Source organism: Neofelis nebulosa, chromosome 6, assembly GCF_028018385.1.
Source record: "Neofelis nebulosa isolate mNeoNeb1 chromosome 6, mNeoNeb1.pri, whole genome shotgun sequence".
Classification (NCBI taxonomy): Eukaryota; Metazoa; Chordata; class Mammalia; order Carnivora; family Felidae; genus Neofelis; species Neofelis nebulosa.
In genome coordinates, this window is record NC_080787.1 from 104,238,073 (window position 1) to 104,251,295 (window position 13,223).

The 13,223-nt window shown below is 47.0% G+C and overlaps 1 protein-coding gene and 1 long non-coding RNA gene across 9 annotated transcripts in view; both read right to left on the reverse strand.

Moving 5' to 3' along the window:
• The window catches only part of FYN (FYN proto-oncogene, Src family tyrosine kinase), a 217,716-nt gene that overhangs the window by 15,193 nt on the left and 189,300 nt on the right, over positions 1 to 13,223 (reverse strand). The gene's annotated exons all lie outside the window — the stretch shown is intronic.
• LOC131514707 (uncharacterized) lies at positions 4,802 to 5,724 on the reverse strand. The gene is made up of 2 exons (XR_009263222.1): positions 5,400 to 5,724; positions 4,802 to 5,143 (listed from the first exon to the last, which is right to left on the reverse strand). It is a non-coding gene; the product is annotated as an uncharacterized LOC131514707 (long non-coding RNA).

Here is a 13,223-nt window from a genome sequence, read left to right on the forward strand (position 1 = left end):
GATTTTCTGAGAGAAGATTTCATAATGTGAGCTTGAAAAAAAAAACCAAACCCAAATGTCAATATATCAGCCATTTGTGCTAGTCGGCTTTGTTGTTTTCTCATTACATCATCTACAGCAAGAATTGTAATATGTAAACCTTCAACAAGTAGGTTCAGACAAAGGCTGTAATCGATCTCTGATAGGAAACCATTTGTGGATATGTGCTTTGAGACTTAGTAGCAGGGGCTTACGTAAATAAACTTATTTTGCATTAGTTTTCTTTCTGAGATAAGCAATATGTTTAGTTACACCTAACACATTTTGGAAGAAAAAGAAAGAATATCTTTGTCCAATTTCTCCTACTTCTTTTCAATCTTAAAATAGCAGCCACTGTTGACAAAACGAGCTTCTCTAAAGACAACTCGTATTTTCCTTTTCAAGGCAGACAAAAGGTTAATAAATTAAAGCAGCGATGATCTGTTAGTCATTAACTATGGTTTCAACAAAAGAACTGATTGATGTTCGCTCTTTTACTCAACTCATTACCTCTATTTCCGCTCACCTTGGTTTCCCACCTCCTGAGGGTACAGATGTAGTCCCCAATTGGGGAGAGTTCAACCCCCCGGTTTGTGGCAGTGGTGGGTTGGGGAGGGGGAGTGTCTCTATCCAGGCAGGCTGCATGTTGCAGACCCCGGCCTATGAGAACAGCATTGCTGGGGCTGTCTGGAATACCACCTACACAATCCCACAGGCGGCCTTGCTGGGGGCTGCGGTAGGCTCTCTCCTCAGGTGAAGTCAAGAAAGCTCAGAAACCTGGAAGGAATTCCCAATCTCCTGGGTATAAACACTGCCTTTCCCTTGAAAATAAAGTTCTGACAGGCAGAAAGTCAAGATCAAAGACGTCTTCTAAGCAGTATGGATTTGTAGAAAAAAGGAGACAGTGTCCAGAGGCCTATACAATGATGAACTTGGCTCTGTTATGTAACCAGCTGATTCGCTCTTCTTGAAATTCTCCTGTTTGGGAGCAGGATTCAGATGCCAATGCAATTTCCTTTCCTTTGCGTTTTATTCGAATAGCAAACTATGGCAGGTAGGATAATCTGTGTCACTGGTATCATGTAACACTCTGTGAACTTGTTCAATGTTTAGATGCACTAAAAAATACAGGAATTATCATTCATCATTGCTCTAGTTTCTACTTCTTTTTTTTTTTTTTAATTTTTTTTTTTTTTTTTCAACGTTTTTTTATTTATTTTTGGGACAGAGAGAGACAGAGCATGAACGGGGGAGGGGCAGAGAGAGAGGGAGACACAGAATCGGAAACAGGCTCCAGGCTCCGAGCCATCAGCCCAGAGCCTGACGCGGGGCTCGAACTCACGGACCGCGAGATCGTGACCTGGCTGAAGTCGGACGCTTAACCGACTGCGCCACCCAGGTGCCCCTCTAGTTTCTACTTCTTACTGAATTTACTCTAACAGTTTAGGATTCTTTTAAGCCAACACACAAAACGGTGCATGTAATATATATGTGTGTAATGCGTGGACTTGAAACGCCTTTTCCACTGAGTGTTTCCTAGGCAGTGTCTGCAGATTTTGTACCTCTTAGGATAAAGCCCTTGCTGAAAGTCTGACCTGGTGTGCCACTGGGGCCCATGTCCTGGAACCACCTTCTGGGTAGGATGTCTTTGCACTTCTGCCATTTACCTTCCTGCAATCGTGGTGAGGACCGGTGAGCCTCATGCTGAGCCATCAGGCACCTACATCTCAATCCTGTTTCTCTAAATTCTGTTGAGATGTGAACCGACTGGTCATGAGCTCGGTGTGACAACAGGGGATTGGACTCCCTCTCTTGGCTTCCACCTCTCTCGTGAACCCAATGTCACCTGCGTTTGTATCACCTGCTGGGCCCTCCCTCTTGAATTCCTGACCTGTATATCGGATTCTCTCCCCAGCCTCTCCACTGGGAGGCCTCAAAGGGCCTTTCAATGCAACATCCCAAATTTACCTTTCCCCACGGTTTGCCTTGTCAACCGCCTAGCTGATGAGACCAGAATGCCGCAAGGCCCCCTCATTCAGATGCTGCGTATAGCTGCCCATCGCCATACGTTTTCCCTGAGTCCAAGGCCTTCCACCTCTGCTGCTTCACCACTTTTCATGTTGAGTCCATTTCACTCCGGAGATTGTGTCTGTGTGCCTTCACTACCCCTACTCTGGTCTGTGCCTGCTCGCTCACGGTCACCTGTCTGGACTCCTGCAATGGCCTTCCCATTGGGCCCACATTTACAGTCTGGTCCCTCCTCCCTATCTGTCCAGCCTCTTCTTGTTTTCCTGGGCCTCCTGCTCCTCCCTATCTCCAACCCGTCCACTGCCCCTCTCTGATGGTTCCTGCCTGCTGCAGGGCCACGGGGCAGGCTGTTCCCTTTGCTGACGTCCCTCTCCCGTGGCGAACTCTTGCTCCTTTGCTCTTAGCCTAAGTGTTATTTGCACAGGGAACCTCCACCTGAACACTAAGACTGGGGTAGGTTTCCTGGTGCTGTGGGGCCAGAGCGTCTTGTTCTTTGTGGCTGCTACTTTTCAAGGGCAAATGAATACGTTTGAAGTATGCCTCTCCCAACAGATAAGAGACTGTCCTTGAGGGCAGGAGCAGGTCTTTCTGGATGGCCACCTTATCTCTAGTACTGAGCCCAGTGCCCGGTGCCCAGAAGAAACTAAAGAGGTGGTGAATGAGTAATTGGACAGATGCTTAGCCCTCCCAGCCTTCCTTTCCAGCCTGAACTGCCACAGCTCCTTACTTATTATTAGCTCCCTGCTCTCTGGAGGGTCCTCTCCTTGTCCTCAGTGACCAGTGTCACTGTCTGTCTCCATCTGGATGCCCTTATAAGGGTCTAACAACTGCCGACTACTGTAGAAAAGCATCTGTCACAAACTAATGACACTTAGAAACACCCGGAAAAACCTGTGTTTTTAGTGCCAAATGAAGCGTGGAGCGAATCTGTCTCAGACGGAGGGAACCCCAGACTTTGCTCTGTGAGGAGCAGGGGGTCTAGATCCCTGGAGTTGCAACTCGGGGTGGGGGTTATATCAGCAAAAAGACAAGGTGGCCAGGGGCCTTGGGAGCGTTCACAGCAAAACGCAGTGGAACATCTTTTTCCGAAAAGACTGAACAGGAAAGCGGGTAACCCGGACGCCAATCGCTCACACTCACAGGCCCTGGTCTTCCTTATGAAAAATCAGGTTAATAGTCTTCCGGGCTTTAGGTATGAGGAAGGAGAGGGTTGTGGATTTATTTGGTTATCAAAGTTGGACCACAAAATAACATCGAAACCCCACTAGTGCTGGCTGGTTTTGTCTTCTCTTGTTTCCTACCATGAGCACTTCTGAGTTCTTCCCCTGTGGCCGGCACTGTACCTAGTGCCAGGGAGCCACCAGTGAGCTCAACCCCTGGCTCTCATGGAGCACGCGGCTTAGTCCGGGAAGGAGACAAAATAAACGAGTGGCCGTGATATATGTCAGACGGTGACAAATGCTATAAAGAATGATAGAATGGGCTACAAGGACAGATTTTACGGGGCTCTGCAAGGCCCACTAAGGACGTTGGGTCCCATCCTAAGTGTGATGAGAAGCCACTGGGGCTTGTGAGCAGAACATGATGACATCCCACCTCACTGTTTCTCCTTGTCTTTCAAATGTAGCAGACAATAGAGCATTACCTCGAGAAAGATTTACGATGAGAAAGAATGTGAAGAGCATTTCGACTTTTCAAAACTCTCGAGAAGCATCACGACATTTCGAGGCCCATGGGCATCTATCAGCAATCAGTATCGGATAAGTTATATTTCTGTTGTCACCTCTGACATCATATTTAACTGGTGGCTCTGGTCACATTTGTGCTATTTTTAGCACACTTTTCAGGTTTGAATAATACCAATAATCTCAGCAACAAAGGAGTAAAATAGCATACTCCAAAACTGCAAAGCTCAAACATTTTTATGGGAAATGAATTACTTATCTTTTCTGAGTTTATTCTTCCCCGATGTCCCTCCTTCCTTCCCAAGGCTTTCTTGTGTCTCTGCTTTAGGCTCTTCTTCATACTTCACTTTCTTTTTTTATTTTTTAAGTTTATTTATTTTGAGAGTGCAAATTGGGGAGGGGCAGAGAGAGAGGGAGACACAGAATTCGAAGCAGGCTCTGCACTGTCAGTGAGGAGCCCCATGCAGGGTTCAGACTCATGAACCGTGAGATCAAGAGTCAGACACGTAACCGACCGAGCCACCCAGGCACCCCCATCCTCGTTTTCTAATGGCCTCGGTGTTGTGGACTCCTCCCTGTTTACTCCCTTGGGGAACAAACACAGGTTCTCATGACTTCTGCTGCCCATCATCTCTGTATGAACAGGGCTGGAAATACTACATAGACTGTTTCTCCTCGGAAGTCCCAGTTTTTGATTCGCAAATGTCTAAGGGACAAAGCCTCTAGGGTGTCTCACCTTTATCTCAAATGTGGCAACTAACTATGAATCTAAATTCATCATTTTACCAACTCATCTTACTATGCATAAGATATTTTATTATAAAGGATATTCTTGTATTAGGTAAAAAATTTTACTAAAAGACTGACCTGACTTAAAAAGTTTATTCTCACTATAATATTTTAGGATGCAAATGGAGTATCTTTTTTTTCCCTCCTACTATCCCTTTTCTGGGGGTCACATCATCATTCTGCCAGGCTGCAAAGCAGAAAAAACCTGAAAGCCAGCTGGGACTTCTCCCTTTCCTTAAACCTCTGAGCTAATCCATCACCAAGGTTTCTTTTTTTCTTTCTTTCTTTCTTTTTTTTTTTAGTAATCTCTATGCATAACATGGGGCTTGAGCTCATGAGTCACATGCTCTACCAACTGAGCCCGCCAGGCACCCCATATTACCAAGGCTTCCTGTTTTCTTCTTTGACATGTCTCTCAAATTTTCTCTTTCTTATTTAAGCTCTTTGCTGAAACCTGTCTTGGGTCCTCATCCCTCTGATCAGTCCTCCTGTCATGGTGCCCTGCCTTTGGATCACTGTCCTTTCAATGAGTCACTTAAACCAATGAGTTCATAACCTTCTCCCCCACAACCTCATTGTGCCCACCCCCCCCCCCCCAAATGCATGAAGGCAAACTCCTCCACCTGTTTTATTTATTTATTTATTTATTTATTTATTTATTTATTTATTTATTTATTTATTTTATTTTTGGGACAGAGAGAGACAGAGCATGAACGGGGGAGGGGCAGAGAGAGAGGGAGACACAGAATCGGAAACAGGCTCCAGGCTCCGAGCCATCAGCCCAGAGCCTGACGCGGGGCTCGAACTCACGGACCGCGAGATCGTGACCTGGCTGAAGTCGGACGCTTAACCGACTGCGCCACCCAGGCGCCCCTCCACCTGTTTTTCATACCCATGTATCTGTTCCACTTTGGCTCTTGCTACCCCAAACCCATCTTCTAGTCTGGTTTGCTTTCTCGGAACCTATACCCTGCACTTGGCATAATCATACCTGTTTCTTGTTAGCTTTTTCTAAACATCTCCTCTCCTTCCACCTGCATAGCTGAAGCCTACTCATCTCAAGTCCCACCTTCTTCATAAAGTCACCTGTGATTACGCCAGCCTTCAGTGATCTCTCCCATGCACTTGGAGCCGATGCTATGAGTAACGGTTTAATGCTTGACAGTAATATCCACCATAATGGCTAAACATACTGAGGGCTTGCTAAGTGTCAGGCATCACGCTAAGTGCTTTACATGCAGGAGGTGCATACCAGTGACAGTCCTGTTCTCCAGATGAGAAAACTAAACAGAAAGGTAAAATGAGGGGCGCCTGGGTGGCGCAGTCGGTTAAGCGTCCGACTTCAGCCAGGTCACGATCTCGCGGTCCGTGAGTTCGAGCCCCGCGTCAGGCTCTGGGCTGATGGCTCGGAGCCTGGAGCCTGTTTCCGATTCTGTGTCTCCCTCTCTCTCTGCCCCTCCCCCGTTCATGCTCTGTCTCTCTCTGTCCCAAAAATAAATAAAAAACATTAAAAAAAAAAAAAAAAAAAAAAAAAAAAAAAGAAAGAAAGGTAAAATGAGATGCCAAAGGACATGTGGAAACGGTGAACTGCGATTTGAACCAGGGAGCCTGGCTCCAGAGCCCGAGTGCTTAAACACTATACACCGTGCGGCTGTGTCCACATCTCCAGCATGTCTTTCTGCTAGTTCTGCATGGGTTATTTTTTTATCTCCTTAAATAGAATGTAAACCCTGGGAGGTCAGAGACCATGTTTTATACTTAGATTCCTCGACAGGACCTTGCCTAAGGCTAGTTAAAGAGCAACTGCTCAACAAATCTTTATCTGGCTAAAGGGTCAACCTAGCAATATATCTAACACTGTGACGGCCAAAGAAATTCTCTTCCTTTACACAGATTCAAATCAAACCCAAACAAGAGAAGAGTAAATACACGGCAGTGTAGCAAACCAATAGTTGTTTCCACCCTTAGTGTTATAGGAACAAAATCATCCTTACCATACTCTAGGACAGTCTGAGCGGATGCTCTTGGTGTGTAAGTGAAAACAGGAAGGCCAGCTAAACTCATTATGTCAGGATGGCGCATCCTAACCCCGGGCTCCATTCCAGTTAATGGCGGTCCTATATCCCTAGTGGTCAGGCAGTCTGTTTTCTTTGTCTCAGACAGAAATAGCTCTCACTTGATCTGGTTACTTACTATACTGTATGCACCTTCATGCATTAAGATGACGGCAGTGGCATTAGAAATGTTCAAATGAAGATGGCAGAGACTTCTGCTCCCAAGCCTACCTCCTGCACTAAGTGTATGTAAGCTGGCCAGGGATCAGGGAGAAAACGCTCTTCAGTGACAATGCAAAGGGGCCCACCCGTGGGCTGCGCTGGGATCGGGGGGTCATTTGTGGAAGGCCCAGGGTGGCCATTTACGAAAGTAGTTTCTGAGTCAGCGTATCCGGGCTTGCACATTCAATTTACTGGGTGACCACTTAAAACCTCCGCCAGTCTCAGTCTCCATGGCTGTAAATCGGGACAATGATAACCTCATGAGGTTGTGGTGAGAATTATAAACAACGTAAGGGGTTCAGCACAGCATCTGGTGCCTGAATAAATGCCAGCTATTATTTTATTTGGACAGTCATGCAAAGGCACTGAGTTGCATCAGGTTAGCCAAAGCTCTCCAAACTTTAAGAGAGGAAAAGAGGATGAAGAAAACGCAGTGTGCTCATCAATCAATTACTGAGAACTTACTGAGCCTCCAGTTAGTCCCTAGTGCAGTGGGAGGGGCTCCTGAGACAACCAAGCATGGGTCACCTCCTGCTGTAGGCCTTTCTAGGCAGCCAGGGAGACAGAGCTCACAGGCAAATCCAACAGAGAGCTAAATAGACTGTGGTGCTGGCTTTGGGAGAAAGAGGGCTCAGGAGAGAGGGAAAGAATGCACAGAGAATGGGGTCTCTGGGTAGAGGTGGCCACGTTGAAATGCTGCAGTGTGCCCCATGTTGCTCCCTGGGAGAGGCTCAGCTCAGGGGCCAGGACAGGCCTGGGTGGGGCCCAGCTCACATTATTGGCTCTTGGTGGAGAGTTGGACTGTTAAGCCATTCCCGCGCCCCCCCCCCCCCCCCCCCCCCCCCCCCACTGATTCCATAGCCCGGTTTCAGAAAATTTCTCCTCTGGCTAAAAAAACTGGGCCAAGGTAGAAAAGGCAAAGCCAGTGTGGAATAAAAGCAGCCAAATCCTTCCTGCAGAGAATACATTGGTGCCCTGATAGTGTTTTCAAGGGGAAAAGGCATTAGCTTCAACCACAGACACGGTTTTTCTGAACCAAAGATCCATCCAGGGTCGTCTTTAATTATGAAGTCACAAGCTCTGCAAATTATGGCATTCAACATTAAATAATATTCAGTACTTCAACTTTAAAGTTACCCTGAGGGATAATGGAAAAGAAATCACAAATCATGCCAGTAACAGGAAGCTGATTACATTGGTGGGGAGGGGTTACAAGGCAGGACTAGGACAGGATATCCTGTAGGAGAGGTGAAATCAAAGCTGACCTGACCTGGAACTCAGTGGTTATTCAAACAAAACAAGGATTTCAAACCCAATAAAACTGGGCAAAGCCAAAACTCAAGATTTTTCATACTAGGCCAAAGGAATGACTTTAAAATTTCCCAAACGTGTCCGGAGTAATACAACTGTGTGTTTTCCAGTTATTCCTGCTGACACACGCTGTTGAAATTTCTACTATAGATTCATAAGGTCTTGTCACCATGTTTTAAAAGTAAAAGTAAAGGAGAAGTAAAGGGTACAATGAATTCATATGATGTGCCCTCTGCAATGCATACAGTGAGCAGGGAATTTGAGAAGAAAGGAGGTAAGGAGGAGGGAGGGGGGAGTGCTGTCCCATTAGGGGTGTGGGTGGAGGAAGAAGCAGTTCGGCCCAGGAAGACACGCATCAAGGGCCAGTGGCAGCGCCGGAACATACCACAGAGATAAGGCTTGGCTGGCTGGGCACAGATCCAAAGTCTGGTGTGGCTGCCTCCACGGAAGGGATATTCAGGCTGAGAGGGGTGAGGAGAGTCCCGAGGGAAGCCCCAAATGGAGGACCAGACAGAGAAGAGGTACAATCAGAACAACTAGACAGGGGGGAGCAAATCCAGCCTCCAGAGAGACTGGGTTTGAGGTTGCTGCCAGGGCAGGAGTCCTGGCATCTCGGAGTTGAGGAAGGAAGGGCAGGCGGCTAGATGGACTGGGAAGGACGGCAGAGCCTTGTGCGGAGAACAGGACGCAGGCTGTGACAGTTCTTTTGCCATCTGTGGGGGGGGGGGGAGCCAGCAGGGGAGGGGAGGGCACTCTGGCTGCTTGTCTCCCCACCACCCTCCTCCCAGTGGGGACCAGTGGCAACCCAGGATAATGCTCACTGGGGGCACAAGAGAATGAAATTCACTGGCCTCTCCTGAAATCGCAGGCATTTGGTCCTCTTACTCTCAGGAAGGAAATCTAAGACCCATCCAGAAGACTCTGCTTAAAGTACAGACCGGGCTGGGCCGGCTTGTGGAAGTGGTTATCTTGGGTGGAACTGAGGAAAGAAGGAACCTTGCTAGCTATTCTAGAACACCAAAGCTCTGAGTAATTCCAATGATCCTTCCAGCTTTCTGAGAGCCAAATGAGAAGAAGCATCAGAATAAAAATTCTGACTCACAATTCCCATAGGACGGACACTACCTTTGTGGACTTTTACGCGGAATGAAAGACAAGAAAGCTGTGTGTAGGGCTCTGGAACCACCTGTATGCTGCTGTTCAGGGTGGTGAGAACTCGGACCTAAGTAAGAAACACGTGTCTGGGATGCAGCTGAACCCAGAAATCATTCCAGGAATCCAGCTACCTCCAGAAGGGGCAGTGGGCCTGGTTCAGTCTGACATCATTGCTGCAAAGGCTGTGTGCCTTCCTTCAGCAGGAAGAAACGGAGGCTTCACAATGTGGGGCAGTTTTCATCTGCACTGCCTGTCCCTGATTATCCAGATGATGCAAATGAAGGAGTTCCTTCTGCCAGCAAAGCAAGATGAGGAAGCCAAGTGACATTTTTGATGTTTGATGGCAGTCTGCAGTTCCTATTTACACACTTTAAAATCACAGAGGGTGACCATCTGCTTCCTTCTTGCTGATTACTAAGAAACGTGGGATGCAGAGACCAAGGACATGCTCTTGACCATTCAGAAACAACCGCCAAATTGCTCTGCCCAAGACAGCACAAAGGGGAAAGACACCCACACGGAATACAACATGTGACTGCCCAGTGCGGAGAACGAGGACAGATATTGAGGGGAGCGGGCTCAGTGATCAGGGCCTATCGCCGTCCCATCTGTTCCCCGCCCCCGGGACTCTCAGGGAGTAGAAGGAGTGAGAGCACCCCCTTCCTGCAGTTTTAATCTTGAAGGAGAGTCCAGGGTAGGCAAGGGTGCGTTAAAGTGCCTTTCTTTTCACTGTAATCTTTGGCTTTCCGCAAGTCCTTTCCACGAGGAAAATGGACGGTCAGATCCATCTCCCTTTCCCGGACAGAATGACCCACAGTGGCTCCGCAGATAAACAAAGCACCCCTCTCGGAAATGCCGCGGAAGCCCTGGGCTGTAAGCGGCAGAATACAAATGAAGTGCTTTTCTGCCTAGTGACAGAAATGTACCAAACTAGGCAGAACCGGCTCGGTGCAGGCAGCAGGGGTGGGTGTGGGGGGCTCGGCGGAGAGGGCTGGCTCTGACCCGGCTGAGGGCCGGCCGTTCTGCCCGGAGGTGCCCCAGGCTCTCCCCAGACAGCCCCTCGGGACAGCCCGTAAACTCCGGGGGCGGGGGCGGGAGGGTCAGTCCAAACAAACAAGTTTCCTGCACAGTCCTTAAAACAATGGCTGCTTTGGAAAGGGTTTGCTTTTCGTCAAAGGATGGTTTGCTCCTCTCGTCTGGGAAGAATTAGATTAAATTCAGTGATTAAAAGGGTTCCCCGCCCACCTCCCCTTCCCTGACATTTGCCGTTCAGGTCACGGCACACTGTGTGGGAATTGCAATGCTGTTGTTGACAGAGAACAAGAAACGCATGTGGCATGTGCCGACGGGGGCAGAGGGAGGGCATCTCATGGCGAGATCAGCCTTGATGTGCCACTGGATTACAGAGGCCTCAGATGAGGCTGATTAATAATTCTGCAGGAGCCCTTGAGCTGGAAAGCTGGTGTTCTGAGTCTGATAATCCCCAGTCATTGTGATACAAAGGAAGGACAGAAATTGAATTCACAGTTCTGAATTGTGAAATTCAAAATTTGAAAGAAACAGGGATCTGCTTCTTCCTGACTGTGTTTGTCAACCTAGCTGCCTCCTTGTTTGTGTTAAATGGTTACTGTGCTTTTTGAATCCAAAATCTGATTATATTTAATTAGTACAGGCATCTGGGATTTCTAATACACAAAGAGTTATTAAAGTAACAAATCTTTCTGAAATATGTTCACCATGAAAGAATGTGTTAATTTATGCAGTAACAATTTTTTAACATGAAATAATTAACATGAAAACTGCAACAATTATGAATTCTTCGCAGTCTAATTTATATGTGAATTTTCCTCCAGATAATAATCTATTCAACTTAAACCCGCAATACTGGGAGCATTTGAACAGACGCATTTTTCTTCTTCTATTTAATACACAAACCTAAACTCACAGCATGTCTTACACAAAGTCACGAAAGCCCCGGTTTCTACATACATCCCAAAGATCCAAAGATTAAATTGCCTTGACATTAGCTTCCTCAACAATGATCCTGTCATTAACTTACACCTTAAAAAAAACACCACCACAAAAAACCAAGACACGGAGCAATTCTATATTCCTGTCTTTGTGATGATTCAAATCAGGAGAGGAGAGGGCTAAATAGGCAGGTGACCTGGCTGGGAGCGGTTAGGGAAAGATCAAGTGGGTGTGTGTGCTGCATGTGATATGTGTGCCTGAGTGAGGCGTGGGTATGAGGAGGACGGAGGGAGGGAGGGGCAGACACACACACACACACACAGCTACTATCAACCCACTGGATCAATAGTAGTGATATTACTATCACTACTAGTAACTACAACTATACAACTATCAGCTTAGCATTTTGCTTTGTGCTAAGTGCTTTTTATGTATTAAGCCATACAATTCTGTGATGTAGATAACTATTATTATCCCTGCTTTCAGAGGAGGGAATGAAGGCTCAGAGAGGTTAGGTAACTTGTCAAGGTTTACAGTTAATTAGCAGCAATGCTAGGATTCACACCAAGATCATTTGATTTCATGGGCTATGTGTGTTTTGTTTTGTTAATTTTAGACAGTGCAAGCTGGGGAGGAGCAGACAGAGAGGGAGGTTGGGAGGGAGTGAGGGGGAGAGAGAGAGAGAGAGAGAGAGAGAGAGAGAGGGAGGGAGGGAGAGAGAGAGAGAGAGAGAGAGAGAGAGAGAGAGAGAGAGAGAGAGAGAGAGAGAGAGAATCTTAAGCAGGCTTCACACTCAGCGCAGAACCCCACACGGGGCTCCATCCCAGGACCCTGGGATCATGACCTGAGCCCAAATCGAGAGTTGGATGTTCAACCAACTGAGCCACCCAGGTGCCCCAACATTCGTTGTGCTCTTAACAATCCAGTTCCTCCTATCTTTGGGAGGGCGTGTGTGTGTGTGTGTGTGTGTGTGTGTGTGTGTGCGCGCGCAGAAGGAAATCGGTCTGGCTATCCAGAAAGACATAAAGCTAAGTGCTTCCAGGAGCAGCAGGAAGGAGTGAATAATAACAACAGCTTCTTCTCTATTCTTCTCTAATTCTCATGACCTCCTGAAAGGTGACCAATACCAACCCGACTTCAGGATGTGAAAGCTGAGCCTCACTGAGGCTAGAGCTTATGCAAAAATCCATGAGCAAGAAATGGCAGAGCCCGGATCTGAACACAGACCATCTAGCTCAAAGTTCTGGTGCTTCCCATTACCCCAAAGACAATCTGTGCAGGGAGTGCTAATGTAGCAAACCATCCTCTCTGGAGTGTCCTGCTGTCACCACAGGATCTGATTTCCAGAGAGCCGTGCCCGGCTCTCAGAGAGCAGGAGAGCATGTGAAGAGTATGGAGTGGTGACAGTGATTTGGGCTATTTTCACTCTTGTACACGAATATCTATTAAATACCTACTATTGCTCTGCGCTGTTCTTCGGGCCAAATCACCTCTACAAGGAAGCAGCAACACTGGGGTCCATAGGTACTTGGGAGAATTGCCACAACAGTGCTTGTCCACGTATGTGTGTGAACGTGCACATGCAAACACAACCATCCGAGACACTGCAGAGAACGCCCATCAGATACTCAGGTTTGACAAGATTAAAAACAACAGAGGCAGCATGGAGGCAGGGACAGTTCTCAGCAGAGAAGGCAAATAGGAGAAAAAGGAAAGTCGGTGGGGGCCCTTGGGGCATGTAGGTGATGCTAAGTGCTGACTGCCTAGATAGAGCTGGCTATAAAATAAGGAACTAATTTTTTTTTCTCTTAGAAGATAGATTCTTCTTTATTGATTACTAGCAGTCTTTTTCCTAAAAAAAATTTTTAGGCAAGAAAAAAAAGATACTTTTCAAGGAAAATATACATCAAACATGAAAAGTTTGGGTCATAAGAATGGTTTTTATATTCCACAACCCGCAAAGAGCTTTTATAGACAGCCCATTTAATCC